The following is a 26,486-nucleotide window of genomic DNA, read 5'->3' as shown; positions in this document are numbered from 1 at the left end:
ATAAGTTAGATTCTGGAGTGGGACAGGCAGGATTGGGGATAAGTTAGATTCTGGAGTGGGACAGGCAGGATTGGGGGTAAATTAGATTCTGGAGTGGGACAGGCAGGATTGGGGATAAATTAGATTCTGGAGTGGGACAGGCGGGATTGGGGGTAAATTAGATTCTGGAGTGGGACAGGCAGGATTGGGGGTAAATTAGATTCTGGAGTGGGACAGGCGGGATTGGGGTAAATTAGATTCTGGAGAGGGACAGGCAGGATTGGGGGTAAATTAGATTCTGGAGTGGGACAGGTAGGATTGGGGGTAAATTAGATTCTGGAGTGGGACAGGCAGGATTGGGGGTAAATTAGATTCTGGAGTGGGACAGGCGGGATTGGGGGTAAATTAGATTCTGGAGAGGGACAGGCAGGATTGGGGGTAAATTAGATTCTGGAGTGGGACAGGTAGGATTGGGGGTAAATTAGATTCTGGAGTGGGACAGGTAGGATTGGGGGTAAATTAGATTCTGGAGTGGGACAGGCAGGATTGGGGGTAAATTAGATTCCAGAGTGAGACAGGCAGGATTGGGGGTAAATTAGATTCTGGAGTGGGACAGGCAGGATTGGGGGTAAATTAGATTCTGGAGTGGGACAGGTAGGATTGGGGGTAAATTCGATTCTGGAGTGGGACAGGCAGGATTGGGGGTAAATTAGATTCTGGAGTGGGACAGGCAGGATTGGGGGTAAATTAGATTCTGGAGTGGGACAGGTAGGATTGGGGGTAAATTAGATTCTGGAGTGGGACAGGCAGGATTGGGGGTAAATTAGATTCTGGAGTGGGACAGGCGGGATTGGGGGTAAATTAGATTCTGGAGAGGGACAGGCAGGATTGGGGGTAAATTCGATTCTGGAGTGGGACAGGCGGGATTGGGGGTAAATTAGATTCTGGAGAGGGACAGGCAGGATTGGGGGTAAATTCGATTCTGGAGTGGGACAGGCAGGATTGGGGGTAAATTCGATTCTGGAGTGAGACAGGCAGGATTGGGGGTAAATTCGATTCTGGAGTGGGACAGGCGGGATTGGGGGTAAATTAGATTCTGGAGAGGGACAGGCAGGATTGGGGGTAAATTCGATTCTGGAGTGGGACAGGCAGGATTGGGGGTAAATTAGATTCTGGAGTGGGACAGGCAGGATTGGGGGTAAATTCGATTCTGGAGTGAGACAGGCGGGGTTCCTGGGGGCTCAACAGCCTCTCAGATTACCGCTCAGTAGTGACGACTGCGCATTAACGTCAGCCCCCGAGAGCCGGGTATTATTCTACAGGGGGCCCTTAAACCCTCAGAACCCCCAATTACTCACACCGGCCCCAACACCTCGGCCAGCCCAGGGGAGGGGGGGGGGTAACAGGGAGAGGAGGGGGGCACAACCCTGCATTGTATTACTGGCAGTTAGCAGATGCTCTTACACAGAGTGACTGGCTCGATGAAGATCATGGCTTTCACTTTTGGGCAGGGCTGCCCAACCCTGCTCATGGAGATCTACTGTCCTGTAGGATTTCACTCCAACCCTGACAAAGCGCACCTCATTCAACAGCTAGAGATCTGGTTGAGCTGCTAATAAGTAGAACCATTAGGATGGTAGATCTCCAGGAACAGGGTTGGGAAGCCCTGCCTCTGGGCATTGAGCAGATGTACTTAGCAGATGACATCCTCGTACACAGGGCCCATTCTGCACATATTTACAGGAGCAGGTCAGCCCGAGGTCACAGGTCAGCCCGAGGTCACAGCTCAGCGCTACAGTGGCAGTGCCTCACCTGGGGCTGACCCCTTCCCAGTCACAAGCCCATTCCTCCAACCGTTACGCTACGCTTCTGCCCCTGGCTACTGCCACCCTGGGACAACTATGCTCCGCCCCCGCTCCCTCAAACCACACCCCCTGACCCCACATCCCTCCCCCCAGCACCGGGGACAGAAGGGTAGCACAGGCAGTCCTTCCACAGTGAAGGTGACGGAACCCAACATGTGCTGGCCTCTAAATAAACACAGTCCGGTTGCCATGGTGATTTTCATACTCCAACTGCCGAAAGCCCCTGTCCACCTGTCCTGGTGTGGAGGGCCTCAAATGCCACCCGCCCCCTCTGACCCCCCCCCCCGCCGCTGCGAAGGACAGAACGTAGCGATGCCCAGCAGCCTTCCTAGGAACGAAGCGTGCAGTTCCAGGAAGCAAGCGTCCGCGGTGAGGACCCATAATGCAATGCGTGGAGAGGGGGTGATTGGGGACGAGATCGCCACCAGTATCACCGCTCTAAGAGAAACGGGAGTCGGGAGGGACACCGAGAAGGGTGGGCGAGCAAGCCAATCACAAGCCAGGGCTGGCTGCCGCCCTCGACTCATTAGCGAGAAATTAAACAGCAGGCTTAATTAACGCTTTAAAAATGGGGTTCAGAAGAGGTCATATCGGGCGGTCGGATACGCACTGATTTTGGGGTTCAGAAGAGGTTAGGTCAGGGGGTCGGATACGTGCTGATTTTGGGGTTCATGAGGGGTCAGGTCAGGGGGTCGGATACGTGCTGGTTTTGGGGAGCGGTGTTATTTTAGCACCCTGAATCTCCCTCCTTTCTCTATCATGGTTGACAGTAGGGAGCTGCTTAATGAGAAGCTGTGCTTGAGCGAATGGCTGAGATTTGTGCAGCTTATTCGGGCAGGGCACAGATAGTTATTTACCTAGGGGGGGGGGGGGGGGCAGGGGGAGGGGGGGGGGCTGGATGCTGATCAAAGTACTCAGCAACACAGGAAGCCAAACAAATATTTCTCTCAGTGAAAAAAAAGAGGATTGCAGTCATTTCTTCTTAATAACATAATCAATCCCCTTCCTTTTAATACACACAGCGCGACAAACAAGATCCGGAGGATCAGAACAGCCACTGTTTACTAAGTAGAGAGTGAGAGAGAGAGAGCGAGAGAGAGAGGGAGGGAGAGAGGGAGAGAGAGAGAGAGAGAGAGAGAGAGAGAGAGAGCGAGAGAGAGAGAGAGAGAGAGAGAATGTGAACCCACAGGCTCCAGTTAATTGACAGAAATACACAGTGTGTAAAGTGAAGGCTTGGCTCTGGTTAAACAGTGCTTCCACACGACGGACCTGAAAATAACCCCACAGTCACAATGCCGCCATTTTGGCTCTACACCTGGCATTTAAAGCTCTTCGCAGAGCATAAAGAGGTGGTTTCCATGACAGCCAGATTACAGGTGGCGAGGACTCCAATTAAGAGACTAATAATAATAATAAGGTGTACTGTGTTTAGGGATAAGGTCACAGACCCCCCCCCCCCCCCCAACTAATCCTCCCCAGAATTTCCATTCCGTGACTCAGTAAATCATTCATGGGAATCAGTGGGAAAATAACCTATGGCACAGAATGAACCGGTCTAAATATGTAATGAGTCCACGGGCTACACAGAGACCTGTGGTGAACTGGGGGGGGGGGGGGGTGAGTACAGTCCCCTGCACCGAACACAGTGCTCCAAGTGTGGTCTAACAAATGTATTGTATACTTACATTGTTACATTATATTACATTACAGGCATTTAGCAGATGGTTGTATCCAGAGCGACTTACACACCTTTTTACACAACATTTATATTACATCCATTTATACAGCTGGATATATACTGGAGCAATGCAGGTTAAGCACCTTGCTCAAGGGTACAACAGCAGTGTCCTACCCGGGAATCAAACCTGCGACTTTTAGAGACCTTACAAGACCAGCTCCTTACCCATTATACTACACTGCCGCCCACACACACACACACGCACACACAGTAACACACACACACACACACATGCAGATGCAGATCCACACACACACAGTAACACATATACACACACACACACACACACACACACACACACACACACACACGCAGATGCAGATCCACACACACAGTAACACATACACACACACACACACACACACACACACGCAGATGCAGATCCACACACACACAGTAACACATATACACACACACACACACGCACACACAGTAACACACACACACACACACACACACACACTCACACACAGTAACACACACACACACACACAGTAACACACACAGACACACACACAGACACACACACACACGCAGATGCAGATCCACACACACACGCACACACAGTAACACACACAGACACACACACACACACACACACACGCAGATGCAGATCCACACACACACAGTAACACATATACACACACACAGTAACACACACATATCAGATTTCACTGAGTAACACAAACTGTTCCTTCACTCAGGCCTATTTTAGTCATATTGACAGCAGGGGGGAGGGGGGAGAGAACAGAAAGGTCGGCATCAAAAGTCAGAACTGCACCCCTGAAGTTAGACAGAGATGTCAGAGACAGCGCCGTGGAGACTCGGGGGACCCCGCCCACACTGATCAGTCTTGTGTTCTGCGTGGGAGCATGGCGGGGAGCTGAGCAGGAACAGGAGCACTGTTCAGATCCTAAAGCTGGACAAACATCTGCTGAAGCCCTGAGGGTCAGAGAATCCCAAACGCTGCCGAGGAACCTCTGCACGGAGGCCCTGAGACTGCTGGGGAACCTCTGCCCTGAGACTGCTGGGGAACCTCTGCCCTGAGACCACTGGGGAACCTCTGCACTGAGACCACTGGGGAACCTCTGCACGGAGGCCCTGAGGCTGCTGGGGAACCTCTGCACACAGGCCCTGAGACTGCTGGGGAACCTCTGCCCTGAGGCCCTGAGGCTGCTGGGGAACCTCTGCACAGAGGCCCTGAGACTGCTGGGGAACCTCTGCACAGAGGCCCTGAGGCTGCTGGGGAACCTCTGCACTGAGGCTGCTGGGGAACCTCTGCACGGAGGCCCTGAGGCTGCTGGGGAACCTCTGCACGGAGGCCCTGAGGCTGCTGGGGAACCTCTGCACGGAGGCCCTGAGGCTGCTGGGGTCCGCGGGACGCCCCGAGGTCTTACGCTCTTATGAGTCATAAAAGACGGGGGGGGGGGGCACTCAGGTCCCTGACTAACTAACCCCCATAAGCGTGCCCCCCCCCCCCCCCCGGCAGCCTGAGAGGGACACATTCTGCATGAACACAAACGCACCGCTCCTTAAGGTCAGAATCCTCCCCCTGTCCTCTTCAAAGCTCTCACTGCTGACAACTGCTCCAACACCGTGACCTTTGACCCCGACTCCGCCCACTCGGGCAGTGTGTCAGCTGTTTGATGTGCGCCAAGCGGTCTGCTGCAAAATGGCTGCCGGGCATCACCCAGGTGTGTGCTACACAGAGCCGACTCTTCCAATCTTATTATTAAGATTATTATTATTATAATTATTAATATAATTATTATCATTATTAACATCATTATTAATATCATTATTATTATTATTATTATTGTCTGTCAGCCTCAGTAATGATAATCAGCGATCTCATAATAAACATGCCGCCGGTCGTGTGTTTATTTGAAGAAGGCCGATCCGCTGTCCGGTTTCCCAGAACCCCCCAGGGCCCGGGTGCCCTTTCAGCCTTGCGGTAGCGAGACGGGACTTTCCCAGAACCCCCAGACTGCGGGCGGCCATTACAGTGCTGCCTCTGGAACGACGGAAACGAGGAAACTGCACAGTTACACTGCAGGCCTCCCTGAACAGGCCCTGAGACACTGCAGGGGAATGAGCTCCCATGAAGGAGGAAAAGATGTAGTTTAAAGAGAAAAAAAAAATACAGAAAGAAAAATGTGTTCAGCAGCGATTTGTCTAAGTACAAGAGATGCTAAAAATACTTAAAGCCAAAATTTAAATATTTCATGGGCATGACCAAATCTGAAGTAGAAAAAAAAAAATTCCCAAAAAGCTAACCATGATGTTGCAAAAAAAACTGCAGGTTCACGGAAAGTTCTCTCATTACGTCACGGTCTGTGCTGTTATTTTACAGTTTCTCCTGTGGGAGTGCTTCTATGTTTAATGCTTCTCTCGGTCTTAGCTAGCAGACCCTGAATTAGCGTTGCAGACCGTATGGAGTTTTACAGCGTCAGCGTGATGGCTCTCCCTCCAGAGGACGCGTGCGATGACTCAACACTACCCAGTAAGACCGGCCTTCACCCATCCTTCACCTGTCCCACACCAGAACGCCACCCGTCCCACATCCATCCCACACCCATCCCACATCCATCCCACACCCCTTCCCCAAGTGGTCCACACAGCGCTTTGGGTGCGTTCTGGAAGCCCTGGGGACGGTTACGCAAGTCTGCCGGCTGCGATTGATTTCCCCGCACGCTGGAGACGGCTCCAGGGCGGAACATCAGCGCGAACACACTGTCCCTGTCAGACCCGCTCAGTCAACAAACACCGAACCTGGACTCCATCCATTCTATTCCTACTACATAAACTAAACTGTGCTACATAAACTAGAATTCTGTTATTTGCTGCCCTGTGTGGCTGATAGACCTGCAGTAATAATGAATGGGAAGTTTAACATCTCCGTCATGCTTGGTTCAGGGTTCAGGGCCACATGCCACAGACAGACAGACAGCACTGTACTCATCCCTGAAAGATCCTCTCCAGTCCCAGCCCAGCCCCCCCAGCCCCAGTCCCAGCCCAGTCCCAGTCCCAGTCCCAGCCCAGCCCCCACCCCAGTCCCAGCCCCAGCCCCAGTCCCAGTCCCAGTCCCAGTCCCAGCCAGCCCCCAGCCCAGTCCCAGCCCAGTCCCAGTGCCAGTCCCAGCCCAGCCCCCAGCCCCAGTCCCAGTCCCAGCCCAGCCCCAGTCCATCCCAGTCCAGCCCGCCCCGCCCCCAGTCCCAGCCCACTCACACGCCTGCTGAGTACTGTCTGCCGAAAGCTTCTCTATTCTCTGTGTTCAGAAAGCTCTGGACAGAATAAAGCAGGAAGCAGGCAGGCGAGTATCCCTGTATAAACTCATACAAACCCGTATAATCTTCCCCCAACTATTCTCCCGTCTCAAAAGAGCGCACAGGACATCGTGTAACAAGATGCGGGCAAGAAAACAATAACAGAAACATCCGGAACATTCCAGAGCACTTAAACACCGGGACATGCCGCAGGGCAGAGACATGGAGCAGAGGAGGTCTGGAGCCCCGATGGAGGACGAGAGCGAGGGAGGGGGGGGCAGGCTGTACGGAGTGCCCGAGCGTGTGCCAATGTGCGCCAATCTACACCAACGTGTGCCAGCGTGCACCAAAGCGCAAGTCAGCGAAATGACCTGTTTTTTCCTTCAAAACAAAACCGGTTTTCAAGAACCAAGAACATGAAGAAAATCAGGTGCGGAACTGCAATGACAGACTGGACGTGCAGAGCAGAGAGTTCATGCTGAGATGAAAGTAAATTGCAGGTAAGAGTGACAGGGGAAAAGCTGACAGTCTGTGGCTCTCTCTCTCTCCATTTCCACCCCCAAGAAGCCAAGCGCTCCATAAATACAGCATCCACCTCTTTTTCCCTTCTGCTTCAATCTCTTTCATGTGTGAGCCGAGGACCCTCCCCTCCATGGCCATCACAAAGGACTGAGAAAAAGACAGTAAAATGATCTCTCTGTTTTCAGAATCGCTCTGACATGGACAAGTTATGCCAAAAGTCTCTGTGTCTCCCAGGCGCACCCCACCCCACGCATGCGCAGCCCCCCCCCCACACACACAAAACACACCCATACCCCCTCCCACACACACTCTATTGTTGTACTACGAGGATAATGTGTATTTTTTCCATCCCTCAGATTTCACTTGTTGAACACTGGATTGCATCAAAAACTTCTTCTTTTTTCCCTCCTCTTTAAAAAAGAAAAAAATGAAAGCATTTAATGATTCTAGAAAAGAGGGTCCCACCTACGCAGAATGAGCGGAATCAAAGGAACATCCAAGCCCTGCTGCTGGGTTTGGGAGCGCCTGCCCCCCCGCCCCGCACGCCGCCCGCCCCCGCTTCCTCTCACACTGGGGTGCAGCAGGGCTCCTGGCAGTGTGAGATACGAAGTGTTTAACATGCAGGAGGAGGCGCGGACAGGAGGGGCACGGTGGCGGCTCCACAGGGAGCTGCGCTTCCTTCCTTCCTCTCCTTAGAGACGCTCCTCTTCCTCCCGCACAGCTGCTCGACCCGCAGCCCGCGCCGGCAGAACTGCACCACCACCATCACCCGGGTCAGAACCGCACTGCCGGGTGTGGGGGAGCATTGACCTGCTCTGAACTTCTCTCCACACACATACACACACACACGCATACACACACGCACATATACAAACACGCACATACACATGCATACACATACACACGTGCGCACACACGTACATGTGCAAATCCATACACACAGAAATGTGCACACACACACACATGCACATGTGCATATGCTCACGCACGCACACACACCCTCATAATCGCTACTAAAAAACTCAAAAGCGGAAGTCATAAAAGGGGAGGTTCCAGTAAACAGGATACCAGCAGTACTAACATCCTGTCAGTTCCTCCCTTTGAAGCAAGGCCCCCCCCCCTCTCCATCCAGACACTGTCTGACACAGCATCTGAGTGACATAGTGTGGTTACCCATAATCTTCACTATGTTCATTTTTCACCCGTTAATGTAAGGAACACACAGCAAGTGTGTTCATTAAGGAGTGTTCACACACAGCACGCATATAAACACGTGCATGACGCCTCTCATTAGCAAGTACAGGGGACGTGCAGAACAGGTGTTATGTGCACCTAATGTGCGCAAAAAAACCCACTGAGACTGACTGAGGGAAAAAAAAACTAATCCTGCGGTGCACACGGACCTCACGAGGAAGAGCCAGCCTCGTTTCCGCGGCGATCCATTTTCCGAGGCTGAATACATGAATAAATTGATCGCACTTCATTTCAATAATACATTAATTCTGTCGTTTGGAGCAGGGCCAAGTCGTGGTCTCTGCGCCGCTTCTCTAGAAATAGATCCGGCATTTATTAGCTATATTAATTAAACTCTCCAGAGCGCTCTTAGAGAGGGACAACAAAACATCTGCAACAGCGCCACAAACAGCAGGACACTCAAACCGAAGAATACAGCCCGCCTATGGTCTACGCTAAAACATTCCTCCTCCTAACTCATCCCAGATAGGCATATTTATTTTCTTCTACCCAGTTCCGTCTGGTCTCTAAAACTCTAAAGCAACTATAGAAATGTCCCGACATGTTCAGCCCATTTCTGTCACGAATCTTCCGGGGCCATATTTCGGCTGAAGTGACAAGGAACAGCAGGCGCGAGCGCACAAACAAACGGGACTGACACTTGCTGTCACGCGGCTGCGCGGCTACACTCAAACCTTTCCCGCCACAGGTGCCGCTTCCACACAATTAACGGATCACCTTCGGAAGAGCAGCTGCTAATTAACGGCGGAGCTAAGTGGAGCAGAAGGTTCCCCGCCCGGAATGTCATTTCAACAGTCTGCTTGTCGGGTGGAGCCGCCGTTTTATAAACGCGAAAACATCGCCTCAAGGCCAGTAATTTAAACCGCCTAATTTCCCTACTGCGAATCGGCCTCTTCACCTCTGCAGGTAGGGTAGCGATAGCCTACGCACACCTCAACCATCGCCGAAAAACACACCACATTTCACAGGGCGCTCCGCAAAACTCGAGCATGTCATTATAAAGACGCATTAAATACAAGTGGCCTATTTTATTTGAAAACGAGCGTAGATACAACCGACAGTCAACAACGAAGAGAACAGACAACAACTAGAAATAGCCTAGCTGTACAAAATAAGTATTGTACCTTACTGAACCTGTGTTTAGCAGTTGTCTATGACCATGAAATGCACTTTTTGTACGTCGCTTTGGATAAAAGCGTCTGCCAAATAAATGTAATGTAATGTAACGAAAACAGCGTATAGCCTAAACAAAGAAAAAACGCTGCGATAAATTGCTAGCCAGAGCATTTGAATGGGACACCAGTGTCTTTAGAAATACGCTGAGTGAACAGCGTTAAAAGCACATTCAACGAAGCTGTAACGTACATCATTGACAGAAAACTGCCCAGTTGTTACATGACAGATATGTTTCTGTCCTAATACAGTACAATGTTTGTAGTCTTATTAAAGATTAGAAAGTTACATTTATACGTGTGCAAATGCACAGTGTAGCCTACACAGTAGCACCCGGTAACAATGCAGGGCTTGAGAACACAATAATAAAAAGAAGGTAAGAGTATCAAATGAAGAGAGAGAGACAGAGAGAGCAGAGGGAAAGATCCAGAGTCAGGGTCAGGGTGTTCCCATCTTGAACATTCAGGGAGTAAACCTCATAAAAACAGGTTCAAGATGAGACCTGTACAGTCAGAGATAAACAGAACAGGAGGGTGCAGAAAAGTAAAACAGGACTCGCACATTAAATTCTACATTTAACCCCCCTTCCCCCACACTGCAGCTGTCCAAAATGTGGATCAAATCACAGTTCTCTCTGCGATAATAACCCAAGGAAAGAGCAGCATGTCATCTGGCACTCTCCACCACAGAATGAGCTTTTAAAAGAAGGTCAGAATTTAAATAACTGAAAATACTTTTTTAATGTTTTAATTCTGACCACCCTTTAAAAGCTTGTGCTGTGGTGAAAAGATCTTTCTCAGAGATCTTTTATGTTCAAGAATATTGTCAAGAGTCGCCGTTGTCACTGCAGACCCTTAACCAGTTACTGTAAGTTTAAGGAAGCAGCCTTTAAAATGGCCTCCTGAATGGTGGAGCAGGGTAGTTCACGCCAGCGTTAGAAACACAGACTCCTCTGCACCTCTCCAGAGTGGTAATTAACCGAGTGGAAACTGCACCTGCATCCTAATGCTTTACCAGGATTTCTGTTGTCCGAAGTCTGGGAAAAGTTATCCCAGGCGTTATCACTTCCAGTGGTACAAAGTTAGTCTGCATTTCACTATGTCTAGCATCGCATAATGGGCAAGGAACTGGTCTTGTAACCTAAAGGTCACAGGTTCGAGGGAACTGTTGTACCCGTTGAGCACTGAGGCACTTCACCTGAATTGCATCAGTATATATGCAGCTGTATAAATGGATGCAGTGTAAAAGCTGTGTAAGTCGCTCTGGATAAGAATCTGCTAAATGCCTGCAATGTAATGTAACTATTCCTGTTTTGATCTAGTTTACATGAGAAAGACACTGAGTTGCTTTAAAGGAGTAACATGGTGTTTGAACGTGACACTTCCCAGTTGTCTTTAGGCAACAACAAAGGAAATGTGCATAATGAAAGTAATTTCAATGTACTTTAAAACATATTTTTCTAAGCCTAAATTTCCCACAATAAAAGTTCACCCGAACCGTCTGGGCGTGGTAATGAGAACTGTCAGTTAGTTATGATTGACAGACCGTGCCCCGTTACCATAGCTACCCCCATGATACACACTCTTTTTGGGAGACTGAATTTTCACAAGCTAGCTAGCTTAGTAGTATATCAAGATCGATAGATAGCTAAGGTAAGGATGTTGACTTATATCCAATTATAATTTTTGCTATCTAGCTAGCCAAGTTAAGATAAAAGCACAACTATAACGTCCTCATAAAAGCAAACTAGCTAGCTAACCTTATCGATAACATTGCCTTATGAAAGCAAACTACCTAGCTAGCTAACGTTAGCTAGCTAGCTAAATGAATATAACCAAAAATAATCTAACAGTCCTTAAAAGGCACTCTAATTTAAGTGAACCTAACGTTAGTCAAATATTTGCATTGTCTTGCCTGTAAGCCAGCGGCGCAAACTATGGGTCTCGAGTTATCCATGGGTTTACGGGGCGTGGAAAGGGGAGTGGTTACTGTATTCGTGACGCACCAAGTTGACAACTTTCTCAACCGGTTGAAAATAGGACGATAAATTTAAAACGCATATTTCTCCAAAAATACAGAACGGACATATTTAATACTTTACTCATTGTGTTTCTTCAATGCCTCTTGTGCAAACAGCACATAAAACCGAGAAAGTGTGAAAATCACCATGGTACTCCTTTAAACAAAGACTTTGAGAACAAAAAGCAGCATCAGACCTGACAGGCCAGATTATCCTGTTGCCCCTCATTTTAATGGGCATTCCCACAGCATCGCCGCCCTGCTTCCATGGCACTGAGGGAGGTGTCAGAAGAGGTTGCTAAACTAGCTGTGCTGGATTCACATTTCGGACGCCTACAGTGGGGGTATGAAAGTTAACAGAGCTGCACTTACAGCTTAATAATGTAAGTGAAAAGTAAGGAGACATTTAAAAGTGACTTAAAAAAAGGAACTGAAGGAACTGATGCTGTAGCAGCATTGTAACGCTATTCTCTGTCACTCCCACAGTATGGGGAAGGGAAGAGAAGAGAAACAGAAGCAGAAGCTGTGAAAGAAATCCTCCCTTACGCCCAGTCTGATGGTAAGGACACAGAGTTGGCAGAAGACTGCCCAATTATTAATGCAGCCAGGTATATTATTAAAACACCCAGGTGTATTATTAATACAGTCTAAGAATATCTCCAAGAGACATGTTAAGAATATCTTAAAGCAAGGAAAGCAGGAGCTGCGCATCTGGTTGCTCTATAGAATCTGTGGAGGTGCTACGGCTAACTGTGCATCAGCAAATAAACCAAAAAAAAGTGAAAACCCTTGAGTGCTGAATAAATGAATGTATTGCTCCAGTCTCCCAGCAGCTGCCCCTAGTGCAAATATTTAACCTGAGGCAGGGCTGGTCTCCGCACCGGTCTGTACCCACACGGCTATCTGCCCCCCCACTCCCTTTCTCTCTCTCTCTTCACCTCCCTCCCTCTCCCCCTCTCATTCTCTGTTTATCAGGTCTCTGTGGAGCCCTGACAGCACCTCATAGCAACCCAACTGCCCAGGCCCTGTATTCCTCCTCCTCCTCCTCACCCCCTCTCACCACCCCCCCGTTTCTCCTTCAGCCCCCTCCCTCCTCCAGCAGGGACGGGGTGCGCTTGTTCTGTCCTGAACCGAAGGCCCCCGGTGTCCTGGCCAGAGCGTTCCTCACAGAGAGGCTCTAGCAGCCCATACAGACTGAGAGACTGAGAGGCTGTAGCAGCCCGTACAGACTGAGAGACAGAGAGGCTCTAGCAGCCCGTACAGACTGAGAGACAGAGAGGCTCTAGCAGCCCGTACAGACTGAGACAGAGAGGCTGTAGCAGCCCGTACAGACTGAGACAGAGAGGCTGTAGCAGCCCGTACAGACTGAGAGACAGAGAGGCTGTAGCAGCCCGTACAGACTGAGAGACAGAGAGGCTGTAGCAGCCCGTACAGACTGAGAGACAGAGAGGCTCTAGAGCCCGTACAGACTGAGAGACTGAGAGGCTGTAGCAGCCCGTACAGACTGAGACAGAGAGGCTGTAGCAGCCCGTACAGACTGAGAGACAGAGAGAGGCTGTAGCAGCCCGTACAGACTGAGAGACAGAGAGGCTCTAGCAGCCCGTACAGACAGAGACACAGAGAGGCTCTAGCAGCCCGTACAGACTGAGAGACAGAGAGGCTCTAGCAGCCCGTACAGACTGAGAGACAGAGAGGCTGTAGAGCCCGTACAGACTGAGAGACTGAGAGGCTCTAGCAGCCCGTACAGACTGAGACAGAGAGGCTCTAGCAGCCCGTACAGACTGAGAGACAGAGAGGCTGTAGCAGCCCGTACAGACTGAGACAGAGAGGCTGTAGCAGCCCGTACAGACAGAGACAGAGAGACTGTAGCAGCCCGTACAGACTGAGAGACTGAGAGGCTGTAGCAGCCCGTACAGACTGAGACATGGAGGCTGTAGCAGCCCGTACAGACTGAGACAGAGAGGCTGTAGCAGCCCGTACAGACTGAGAGACAGAGAGGCTGTAGCAGCCCGTACAGACTGAGAGACAGAGAGGCTGTAGCAGCCCGTACAGACTGAGAGACAGAGAGGCTGTAGCAGCCCGTACAGACTGAGAGACAGAGAGGCTGTAGCAGCCCGTACAGACTGAGACAGAGAGGCTGTAGCAGCCCGTACAGACTGAGAGACAGAGAGGCTGTAGCAGCCCGTACAGACTGAGAGACAGAGAGGCTTAGCAGCCCGTACAGACTGAGAACGAGAGGCTCGTAGCAGCCCGTACAGACTGAGAGACAGAGAGGCTGTAGCAGCCCGTACAGACTGAGAGACAGAGAGGCTCTAGCAGCCCGTACAGACTGAGACAGAGAGGCTGTAGCAGCCCGTACAGACTGAGACAGAGAGGCTGTAGCAGCCCGTACAGACTGAGAGACAGAGAGGCTCTAGCAGCCCGTACAGACTGAGACAGAGAGGCTGTAGCAGCCCGTACAGACTGAGACAGAGAGGCACGTGCAGCCCGTACAGACTGAGAGACTGAGAGGCTGTAGCAGCCCGTACAGACTGAGAGACTGAGAGACTGTAGCAGCCCGTACAGACTGAGACACTGAGAGGCTCTAGCAGCCCGTACAGACTGAGAGACAGAGAGGCTCTAGAGCCCGTACAGACTGAGAGACAGAGAGGCTCTAGAGCCCGTACAGACTGAGAGACAGAGAGGCTCTAGCACGTGCAGACTACAGAGAGGCTGTCAGCGCCCACACTGATAGCACAGCGGCTCTAGCACAGTACAGACTGAGAAGAAAGCCGTAGCACCCCTACCGACTGGAGCACAGAGGCTCTAGCACCGAGCGTTGAGAGCAGAGGTGTAGATCAGACTGGAGACAGAGGGCTGTGATAGTTTTCACTACAGAGGCTGTGCAGGAAGACTGGAGCAGAGAGACGTGCAGCCCTACAGACTGACGAGAGAGAGCGTGAGCCGTACAGATGAGGACAGAGAGGTGTGCAGCCGTACAGATGAAGACTGAGGACAGAGAGTTGCGCCGTGTACGACAGGACGGAGACTGTTTAGAGCCCGTCTGACTGAGACGACTGAGAGCTGTAGCAGCCGTCCAGATGAACATGGAGGCTTAGCACCGTACAGACTGGACAGAAGGGGTAGCAGCCCGTACGCTGAGAGCTGAGAGGCGTAGCAAGCGTAAACTGAGACATGAGAGCTTAGCAGCCCTTACAGATGAGAGACGTAATGTGCAGCCCTCAGACTAGAGCAGTAGGGAGGGTCTAGCAGCGTACAGACTGAGGACAGAGACTAGCAGCCCTCAGGCGGGAGATGAGGCTCTGCACCCGTACCGACTGAGACAGATCGGTCTTAGAGCCGTACGCTGAGGCGAGAGGTCGCCCCATACAGATGGACAGACAGGCTGTAGCGCCCGTGACTGAGAGACAGAGAGGCAGAGGCGTGCAGCCCGTAGATGAGAGACAGGAGGCTGTGGCCACGTACAGGACTGAGACAGGAGGCTGTGCAGCCGTCGGTGAGACAGGAGGCACTGCAGCGTCGATGAGAGTGAGGGCTGTAGCAGCCGTGACTGAGAGAAGAGGGCTGTAGCAGCCCGTCAGATGGAGATGAGGACATGAGAGACAGAGGTGCGTGCAGCCCTGTAGAGCAGACAGAGAGACTGTAAGCGTAAATGAGAGACTGGATGGAGCCTGGATGAGACTGGAGGCTGTGAGCCGTCAGCTGAGACGAGAGGCTGTAGCAGCCTGTTTCAGACTGAGAGACTGAGAGGCTGTAGCAGCCCGTACAGACTGAGACACAGAGAGGCTGTAGCAGCCCGTACAGACTGAGAGACTGAGAGGCTGTAGCAGCCCGTACAGACTGAGAGACTGAGAGGCTGTAGCAGCCCGTACAGACTGAGACAGAGAGGCTCTAGAGCCCGTACAGACTGAGAGACAGAGAGGCTGTAGCAGCCCGTACAGACTGAGAGACAGAGAGGCTCTAGCAGCCCGTACAGACTGAGACAGAGAGGCTGTAGCAGCCCGTACAGACTGAGAGACAGAGAGGCTCTAGCAGCCCGTACAGACTGAGACAGAGAGGCTGTAGCAGCCCGTACAGACTGAGAGACAGAGAGGCTCTAGCAGCCCGTACAGACTGAGACAGAGAGGCTGTAGCAGCCCGTACAGACTGAGAGACAGAGAGACAGAGAGGCTGTAGCAGCCCGTACAGACTGAGAGACTGAGAGGCTGTAGCAGCCGTACAGACTGAGAGACAGAGAGGCTGTAGCAGCCCGTACAGACTGAGACAGAGAGGCATGTGCAGCCCGTACAGACTGAGAGACAGAGAGGCTGTAGCAGCCCGTACAGACTGAGAGACAGAGAGGCATGTGCAGCCCGTACAGACTGAGAGACTGAGAGGCTCTAGCAGCCCGTACAGACTGAGACACAGAGAGGCACGTGCAGCCCGTACAGACTGAGACAGAGAGGCTGTAGCAGCCCGTACAGACTGAGAGACTGAGAGGCTGTAGCAGCCCGTACAGACTGAGAGACTGAGAGGCTGTAGCAGCCCGTACAGACTGAGAGACTGAGAGACTGAGAGACAGAGAGGCTGTAGCAGCCCGTACAGACAGAGACAGAGAGGCTGTAGCAGCCCGTACAGACTGAGACAGAGAGGCTCTAGAGCCCGTACAGACTGAGACACAGAGAGGCTCTAGCAGCCCGTACAGACTGAGAGACTGAGAGACTAGGAGGCTCTAGCAGCCCGTACAGACTGAGACAGAGAGGCTGTAGCAGCCCGTACAGACTGAGAGACTGAGAGGCTGTAGCAGCCCGTACAGACTGAGACAGAGAGGCTCTAGCACGTGCAGCTCATGTGCAGCTCCCTCTGCCACACTGACTCAGTTACACGGCCGCTCAGCAATACAAACAGGAAGAACACAGCCGATCAATACCCCTCCGCTGGGAGCCGGGCCTGTGAGCACCGAGCGTTTGGGCAGGGGTGTGATCAGACTGGATACGGCACTGCGGGTGGATTTTAGTTTTCCCCACGGCGTGCAGGAACTGGCTATGCATGGCAAATTGTGGTCACTCACTCACGGACGACCTTTGAGGGACGTTCAGTGGGACGCAGGTGGTGCCAGCTAAAATGTGTCTGCGGAAGTGAGTTGCACCGTGGGTCTGGACGGTTCCGTGCTTGTTTTAGAGCTCCCTGCTGACCAATGAGACGGCTTAGAGCTGCTGCTGTCTGTGTCCAATCAAACAGGGATTCCACTGCAGAGTGGACCAAGCAATCAGCCCCAACCCTGTATGTGTGCATGCGTGCGTGGTAAATGGTAAATGGTAAATGGACTGCATTTATATAGCGCTTTTATCCAAAGCGCTTTACAATTGATGCCTCTCATTCGCCAGAGCAGTTAGGGGTTAGGGGTTAGGTGTCTTGCTCAAGGACACTTCGACACGCCCAGGGCGGGGTTTGAACCGGCAACCCTCCGACTGCCAGACAATCGGTCTTACCTCCTGAGCTATGTCGCCCCATACACGTGCATGCATGCATGTGTGTGTGTGTGCATGTGTGTGCGTGCGTGCATGTGTGTGTGTGTGCGCATGCGTGCATGTGTGTGCGTGCGTGCGTGTGTGCGCGTGCGTGTGTGTGTGTGTGTGCATGCGTGCGTGCATGCATGTGTGTGTGTGTGCGCGCGTGCATGTGTGTGTGTGTGTGCGCGCGTGCATGTGCGTGTGTGCATGCGTGCATGTGTGTGCGTGCGTACGTGTGTGTGTCTGCATGCGTGCATGTATGCGTATGAGCAGTACTGATGGGCACTGGTGATGCAGCTGGACTCAGGGATGGGAGGGTATGTTTCCTGGCTGTTGACTGACTGGCTGAAAACAGCAGCTGACTGCACTGAAGTCCATCGGCTATGACGCTGGAGGCTGCAGGAAGGGCCGACCGTTGAATCAGAACACTGCATACTGCACACTGCACACTACACTCTGTGCACTGCACACTACACACTACACACGGTCCACTGCACTCTACACACTGTCCACTGCACTCTACACACCACATACGGCCCACTGGACAGCTCTCCTCCTGCACACTACACTCTGCATACTCTCCACCTCTCTTCCTCTCCTCCAGGAGAAATCTGCAGACATGTAAATATTTTAAAAGGCAGAATAAATAAATCAGGCAGCAGGAGTGAGGTACAGTAACACAGTGCTGAGCCAGGGCTGCACATACAGCTTCCTCAGCAGAGAGGCCAAATCATTCATTCTGCTGCGTGGCTGTGTGTTTGCCCCTGTGCATCCCTGCCACAGCCAGCCTCCCCCAGCCCTGCACCCACATACCCAACCCCGCCCCATTCAGCCGCCCCCACACACTCAACCCCGCCCCATCCACCCACCTCCTGCCCTGCCCCCACGTACCCAAACCCACCCCGCCCACCGGCCCCAATGCACCCAAATCCCACCCCACCCACCACCTCCCACACCCTCAACCCCACCCCACCGGCCCCCACGCACCCAACCCCGCCCCACTCACTCGCGGCAACCCTGCCCACATTCGCCCACGCTCGCCCCCACTTGCCCCCACTGCTCAATTTAACAAATGCCATCCTGAGAGTCTTAACAACCGAGAAAACAGCAAATCAAGCCTTCATTGTACTTAAAATAAACAGATTAACTTTCATGGGGATTTCTGCGGCAGGCAGATCTGTGGGCTGGACACACACTTGGCCAGCGTGTGCGTTTGCTTCCTCCTCGGGGCGCTTTCAGAGAGAAAGCAGAGCAGCGCGTTCTTCTGCAGCTTCATTAGCATACGCACACATTAGCATCCAGCGGGATTACGGATGAGGCTGTGGAAAGCGGGTCGGCGGGAAAGCGCTTCCACCGCTGCGAATCGGCCCGCCAAGGGCCCGAATAATTACAGAGGATAAATGTGTACAGCACAGCCAATCACAGCGGCAGTTTCAGCCGTTAGCGGTGTGCAGTTTGAGGTGTTAGCGGTGTGCAGTATGAGGTGTTAGCGGTGTGCGGTTTGAGGTGTTAGCGGTGTGCAGTGTGAGGTGTTAGCGGTGTGCGGTTTGAGGTGTTAGCGGTGTGCGGTTTGAGGTGTTAGCGGTGTGCGGTTTGAGGTGTTAGCGGTGTGCGGTTTGAGGTGCTAGCGGTGCGCAGTGTGAGGTGATATCGGTGCGCAGTGTGAGGTGTTAGCGGTGCGCAGTGTGAGGTGTTAGCGGTGCGCAGTGTGAGGTGTTAGCGGTGTGCGGTTTGAGGTGTTAGCGGTGTGCGGTTCGAGGTGTTAGCGGTGTGCGGTGTGAGGTGTTAGCGGTGTGCGGTTTGAGGTGTTAGCGGTGTGCGGTTCGAGGTGTTAGCGGTGTGCAGTGTGAGGTGTTAGCGGTGTGCGGTTCGAGGTGTTAGCGGTGTGCGGTTTGAGGTGTTAGCAGTGTGCAGTGTGAGGTGTTAGCGGTGTGCGGTTCGAGGTGTTAGCGGTGTGCAGTTCGAGGTGATAGCGGTGTGCGGTTTGAGGTGTTAGCGGTGTGCGGTGTGAGCCGTTGTGTTTCTACAGGTTTCTGCAGGATGTATTTTTTAGTCACGCCGCTCAGAGACTTCCTGCTCCGCCCACATCGGTTCCTTATCCCTCGCATCTCGCCGAGGAGAAGAACAGGCTTCTGGGACGTCGACGCCAACGCCGCTTTCTGTCCTGATTGCAGCTCTCAGAGCACCGAGTTAACGACTGCGAGCGCCAGACAGTTTCAGAACGGGAGCGGGGAGGGAAGATTACAGAGTCATTAAAACCATCACTTAACGATCTGCCAGGACATTATGGCGTCTTAAAGGTAAAGCACATAATAATGCTGTGTTTGAGCCAGAAAGAGGCACCCAGCACATGCATAAGCACCACTCATTATTCTCAGATACGGTTCTGCTTTGCTTTAGAAGGCTTTTCCACAGCCAGTGGCTCCAGAATGTCCCAGAACCCATTAGAGCGCTAAGTGGTGTGTGTTCTGACAGGACAGGTGCAGTGACCCTCAGGTGAGAAGCGATCCGGCAGTGTCAGTCAGTGAGCTAAGTGTGTGCTCTCCTGTCAGGAAGCACTGACAAGAGCACTTTTAGCAGAAGAAAATAATGACCAAAAACTGCTTCAAAAAACAAACTAAAAAACAAAAAGGTGACACTTCCAGGTAAGGGGGTGGCATCTTGCTTGAAAATGCAGCAGTGGCACCCCACTTTAGGACTCAAACCTGCAATCCAGAGTGTTGTGTTCCAGCCACTACATCACACGCCTGCATTTCATTTATTTTCTCCCAGAATTCCACGGGCTCATATTGTGCAAACATAATGCGATTTGGAGTTGATGGTGAAAAGAATTGCTCACCAAAGCAAACGCAGCAAAAAAAAAAAAAAACCCAGCAGCAGCTGAATTTAAATATGGAGAGGGCGATAAACGCCTGTGAGTGGGACACCTGTGCAGCTCGGTTCTTTCACAGAAAGACGCCTTCACACTCTCCCTCCCGGCTGCGTCAGACGCTTGGAAGTGGATCAGTGCGCGCTTCTGAGGGCGAGAGCGGGGCGCTGAGACAAAGCCGACACAGAGAGATCTGTGGGAGCCACATCTGCCACTTCAGCGGAGAGAATAAACGCTTCTCCAGAGAGACGGGGAAACGTCCCGCCTCCCGTCTCTGCTGCAGAGAGCCGCTGATCACTCACAGGGCGACTCTGAGACCGGGGCCACTCTGAGACCGGGGCCACTCTGAGACCGGGGCCACTCTGAGACCGGGGCCACTCTGAGACCGGGGCCACTCTGAGACGGTGACCCTGAGACTGGGGCGACTCTGAGACTGGGGTGACCCTGAGACTGGGGCCACTCTGAGACTGGGGTGACCCTGAGACTGGGGCCACTCTGAGACTGGGGTGACCCTGAGACTGGGGCCACTCTGAGACTGGGGTGACCCTGAGACTGGGGCCACTCTGAGACTGGGGTGACCCTGAGACTGGGGCCACTCTGAGACTGGGTGACCGAGACGGCACTCTGAGATGGGTGACCTGAGACTGGGCCTTGAGACTGGGGACCTGGACGGCCTTGAGACTGGTCGGCCCGTTGACTCACCAAAGCAACATGTGGAATCAACAAAGGCTAAAATATGTGTGGATTATTAACTTGCAATATCAACATGTTATTTTATCCAAGAACATGTAACTTGGGCTGAATAATCTGAAAATCAATGCCTATAATCAGCATCGGATCCCTTGTAAATTTCCTTCTTCCTCCAACCCAACCAGTTATGCCTGAATCTCAGCCTTAATAACAAAGCCTGAGCTCTTGGCCCGAGCCACAGCCTGCCGTATATTACAGACACAGCTCAGTAAGGGCTCATAAACAGGAGCCTGAGCTCCTCCCCTCCCTCTGACAAAAAACCCCCCTGAGGTCATAAATCTGAGAGCAGCATAATCAGAGGAACGTGGCGCTGGTCCAGCCAGCGGCGCGCGGGAACGCCGTAAAGCGCGAGAGAAAAAGCCGCGCGGGCTGGGATCAGGGAGCCGTGTTATCAGCGTTCATGTGTGACCAGGAGCGCCTCGGCACGGGTGGGCGGGCAGGCGGTGTGCGGCGATAATTCAGCTCTCAGGACAAAATGGTGGAAGAACAGGATCAGGCAGGGGTGGAGAATGAACGGCTAGGACATTTATAACCGGCTCAGAGGTTGCAGGTTCGTATCCCTAGTGGGGCAAGGTCAACTGCTTCAGTTAATATCCAGCTGCATAAGTGGATTATGTGTCAGCTGTGTACATTGCTCTCGATTAGACTATCTGCTAAATGCACAAATATGAATGTAGAAGAGAAAACATATGGACGTGTGCACAGTGCGAGTCGGACACATTTTCGGGGCTGAACACAACTCCAGCACAGTCCGCTTTCCTTCACCTTCATTCAGCCACAAAATCATTACAAATGCACAAATAAAAGCAGCCAGTATGGGCCACCGACGCTCCCCAGAACATTCTTCTCATGCCTGGTCCTGAATGTGGATGTGATATGAATCGTCTGTAAGACGAGGAGCAGATTTCTGGCAGGTTCCCAGGCCAGCAGGGCCCAGACATGTGTCCTGCAGACAGAGTCCCCAGCCAGAGGCTGCACTGCAGCACGGCATTATGGGCCAGGATCTGGGCTGGTAGCTCAGGGGTTGCAGGTTTGACTCCCAAAAGGAGCACTGCTGTTGCACCGCTGAGCAGAGGTGCTTTAATCTGAACTTCTTCAGTAATCATGCAGCTGTATGTAGGCTGACTGTCTGTTTAAATAATGAACCCTGGTCCCCTCTGCTGACACTCCCCTCCCTTTGCCTAAGAGGCAGAGGCAAAACGCGCGCTGGATCGAGCCAGCAGGACCGGATCGAATGTCCTGGAACAGCAGCTGGGACAGACTGTCCCGCCGCTTGCTGCCTCTCCCTGAGCCGAAAAAAGTCCTGGGACCCCGCGGACTGCAGCCAGCAGACGTGAGGGAAGAGGTGCGGTCTGCGCCCCTACTGGCTACGGGACACCTCTCTGTACCATAGACGTGTGTGAGCCAGGCATTCACAGAGTCCGTACCATAGACGTGTGTGAGCCAGGCATTCACAGAGCCCGTACCATAGACGTGTGTGAGCCAGGCATTCACAGAGCCCGTACCATAGACGTGTGTGAGCCAGGCATTCACAGAGTCCGTACCATAGACGTGTGTGAGCCAAGCATTCACAGAGTCCGTACCATAGACGATCCTTACTTCACTCTAGTGTTTCTTTTGCGCCTCTACATCATGAAACCTATGCACTTGTTGTACGTCGCTCTGGATAAGAGCGTCTGCTAAATGCCTATAATGTAATGTAATGTAATGTAGACGTGTGTGAGCCAGGCATTCACAAAGTCTGTACCATAGACGTTTGTGAGCCAGGCATTCTGGGGCAGGTTTGTGGGTTGGTGCATTTCTGCCCTGATGATGCAACACAAATCAAACCGCTCAGACCAGCTGCACAGCGGTGGGGGACAGTTGCCAGGCGACAGCGGCAATGGTATGGAAAACATTCCATTCAGCCTAACTGCGGAATGCGACATATTGGTTTTTAAACCCTGTGAAGATTGTCAGTGTAGTTTAATATATCTCAAAACTCTGGAAATGAGCCTTTCCCCACCCCCATTTCCCGGGGGGGGGGGGGGGTGGAGGGGCGGTGTGGGTTTACCATATCACTGCAAGGGAACTGTGGGGAAAAAGAGCTGTTGTAATACGCAGTTTAGAACTCAAGTGAATGACAGCAGAGGGTCTGAGGACGCTGAAGACGTCCGTTTTAGAGTTTAGGAACAGCGCTGGGTCTCTAGGCAGGGCACCCTGATTTGGCACAGCGAGGAGCGAGCTATTGCGTGGCTAAAGCTCTGTTTACCCTATCCCCATCACCTCCACCCACCCCCCCACCCACCCATGACCTCCACCTATACTGAACCTTCTCCCACCCACCGCCTGTAGCACAGACACCCAGCCTGGCTTCAGCTCTGTGGTGAATCCCAGACGTTGCTGGGGTAGAGGGTGATCGTCACGGGACCCTCCATGCCGAGCGCTGGATTTTAGAGAAGAGAGACCTCCGTTCCCCTCCAGACCCGCGGTGGTGGCTCCGCCTCCCCGGTAGACCCGCGGTGGTGGCTCCGCCTCCCCGGTAGACCCGCGCGGGCATTCCCCAGTAAACATTCCAGGCTGAAGTCGGAGGACGTGCTAAAAATACGCAGCTCAGTCATGTGCTCTGTACTCCTGCAGACCTGTACTTCTCTGGGAAAATAGTACGCCCATACATTTGCTAAAACCATTCTAGTTTTTAACCAATCGATTTAGGGTTTTTCTTCAAAACCCTGCAATAGGTGGCATGTTTATAGTGAACTATAAACTACTGAACTGCAACCTGAAGCCAGCGGCATGGAACAAGTCCTGCAATGCTTCCTGTTCTGGAGAAGGGGAAGTATTTTTAGACAGGTGGTTTTTTCAGGCCCTTTGGAGGCAAAACTTTAAATTATTCAAGCCCTCTCCCTCTGCCCTACGTGTTCATTTAACTGGAGGTTGTCTGTAACCATGGCGATGAGTTCTGAAACCCCCCCCTCCCCTCCCCCCACGGTTGTACCCCCAAAACGTGCCACCACCCCCCAAGCACGTCAATCACACACTTTGACAGCACGTCTGCTGTCAGGCTGCAGCTGAGCATGAATATGCATGCAAACATGCACACGGGCGAACGTGCATGCACCAAGCATGCGTGCAAACAGATCCATTCGCAAACACCAACTGAAAATAACATTATACTCGAATGAAAGTAGCCAGAAGCAGCAGCTGGTTTGGACTGTATAGTCGTCTTAACCTCAGCTTCTGCTGCGATGTGGCGTTTCCTCCTACATACAGAGTCCTGAACCACATTTCCCTTCATCCCTGCTGTACTTCCTGTTCCGCCAGGATACTTTAGCAGAAGTCCTGCCAACCTGCCGGCACTTACGAGCAGTTAGCAAGGCTCGCGTTGCTACGCAGGAGCTCACAGGGGGCAGATATGCGCCCTTTAACCAAGCAACACGGGGACAAGGTCACCCTCCAGGACTCACGCAGCACAGAGAGCACAGCCTGTCCACCTGCCAGCGTTCCCCAGAGAGTTCCGGAACAGAGCTCAGGGAAGAGACGGCTCAGATTTTCCGGTGGCGCGATTCCGTGACTCTTATTTCGCTTTTCATCCGCACCACCGTCCCACCTCCACAGTCCCACCTCCACCGTCCCCAGTCCCACCTCCACAGTCCCCACCTCGCACACCTGTCCACCTGCCACGTCCCAGGTCCACAGTCCCAACCTCCAGCATGTCCCACCTCCATCAGGAGCTGAGATGCTCAATGTAAACACCGCAAGGTCACGAGGTCAGCTAGAGCACAGCCGCGCCGCGTTCCCAAAAAGTAAACAAGCCTCGCGTCGCTGATTTTCTACATTACGTGACTCTTATTTACTTAATCGACCACATCCACCACACATCACACTTTTCGTTTCCGTCTGAAGTCACAATCCGACCTCCACGTCGAAGGCTCCACAGTCCACCACAGGCGGTCCTGGTGTGCATAATTAAATACGCATAGTGCTCGAGCTGGGAGACACAAGCAGCGTTTTACATAAAAGTAACAGCCATTCCTGATTTTAAATGCTGAAATCTGACATGTCACAACACATAAATCTTTTCTTTTTAGCTTAAATTGTGGGTTGAATTTTAAACAGCCAGTCTCAAATGTTGATCGTATGCTCCAACAAAGGAAAAAAACAAGGTACAGCACATGCAGTGCCACCCCGTTTTTATTAATTGGGAAGTGACTGTGCCTCGGACAAGTCAGGACCCTACAGGACCCACCCCTGTGCCATTTCCCCCGTCCCAGAAGTCCTTGCATCGTTCGGTGTGATCCACCTGGCCAGCTCCACACAGGTGCTGGATCTAAAGAGTCACGATTGGATCATGGTTGGCTTTCCTTCAACTGGGCACAAGCACAACAAACTGCAGATGTGTGGGTCAGTGTCTGGAAATTTTTACTTCAGCTTTAGATACTTAAGTTCAGACCTGATACTTTTCCCACAACACGCCGCTAGCTATCCGTCCTCATTTCTCTTTTCTGTTATTCCAGACTAAGAGTCGGACACCCAGACCAGTAAACTCTGAACTCAGTCACAGAAAGACACCAGTCGACACTGCATTCTGAAGACCCGACCACTCGGCCTTGTTCATGGGGTAGAGGCTCAGGTACAAATTACCTCCACTGCAGACCTTTACTGTGATGCTGTCATGCTGCCTTCTGAACTCGACTCCTGTCTTCAAATATCAAATACCAAAGACCAAATACCCCCCCCCCCCAAAAGACCACTTACAGTCCTTTTGGATTTTTCCCCATTTGCATATTCTCAATGTAGACAAAACGATTCACTTTGAGAGACTGACATTTAAAAAGATAAAGCATGAGATTTTGCATTAGTCATGTTTTATCTGGCGAGTTAAATCTGAACAACCAAAGGCCTGCATTTAAACCCCCCCAAGCCTCACCCCCGCCCCCTGCGCTCCCCCCTCCCCCCAGCCTCACCCCCGCCCCCTGCGCTCCCCCCTCCCCCCAGCCTCGCCCCCGCCCCCGCCCCCTGCGCTCCCCCTCCCCAAGCCTCACCCCCGCCCCCTGCGCTCCCCTCCCCCAGCCTCACCCCCGCCCCTGCGCTCCCCCTTCCCCCCAGCCTCACCCCAAAGACACGCAGCTCTCACCTTCCATAAGGACAGAAGCGGTCTGCGCTCAGCCCAATAAAGTGCTCTCTCCTGGGGCAACACTGCTGTGCAGCCTCCAGGGCCAGTGAATCCATTTCTCTGGATTCACCAGCTGCTCTGGACTGCTCCAGATATGTAAATACCATATAAACATAGAATCATTGAGGGTGAATGAATTTTTTTCCAATAAAATTAGTTTCACCTTTAAGAGATTTCTGTAGGTAAATCGATGTAAATGTTTCACCTTTAAGAGATTCGGTACACCAATGCAAACGCTTAATTTAAGACTTTTTTTCTGCAAGTATAAACCTGCCAAACCCGAAGGACTTGCAGTAAAGTGCTAAAAAACTCTAAATGTTAGCGATGCCCATCGCCCCCGCCATGTTTCCCGTCTCCTGATTGGGCCTCGCCTGCCACGCCCGGCGGAGGTTTGGCTGGCTGGA

General features: G+C 52.1%; 1 protein-coding gene and 1 long non-coding RNA gene across 4 annotated transcripts in view; one reads left to right on the top strand and one right to left on the bottom strand.

Annotated features, from left to right (window-relative positions):
* ppm1lb (protein phosphatase, Mg2+/Mn2+ dependent, 1Lb) overlaps positions 1 to 26,486 on the bottom strand; it is a 53,360-nt gene that overhangs the window by 16,742 nt on the left and 10,132 nt on the right. The window lies entirely within an intron of this gene.
* Positions 9,264 to 25,849, top strand: LOC135236654 (uncharacterized). Of its 3 annotated transcripts, XR_010324653.1 has the most exons (4): positions 9,264 to 9,530; positions 12,066 to 12,199; positions 12,303 to 12,375; positions 25,424 to 25,849. It is a non-coding gene; the product is annotated as an uncharacterized LOC135236654 (long non-coding RNA). The 3 variants fall into 3 exon arrangements; XR_010324655.1 differs by lacking the exon at positions 12,066 to 12,199 and having other exon boundaries at positions 9,264 to 9,472; XR_010324654.1 differs by lacking the exon at positions 12,066 to 12,199.

The sequence above is a fragment of the Anguilla rostrata genome, chromosome 12 (assembly GCF_018555375.3).
Source record: "Anguilla rostrata isolate EN2019 chromosome 12, ASM1855537v3, whole genome shotgun sequence".
NCBI lineage: Eukaryota > Metazoa > Chordata > Actinopteri > Anguilliformes > Anguillidae > Anguilla > Anguilla rostrata.
This window is presented reverse-complemented; position numbering and strand designations above follow the sequence as displayed.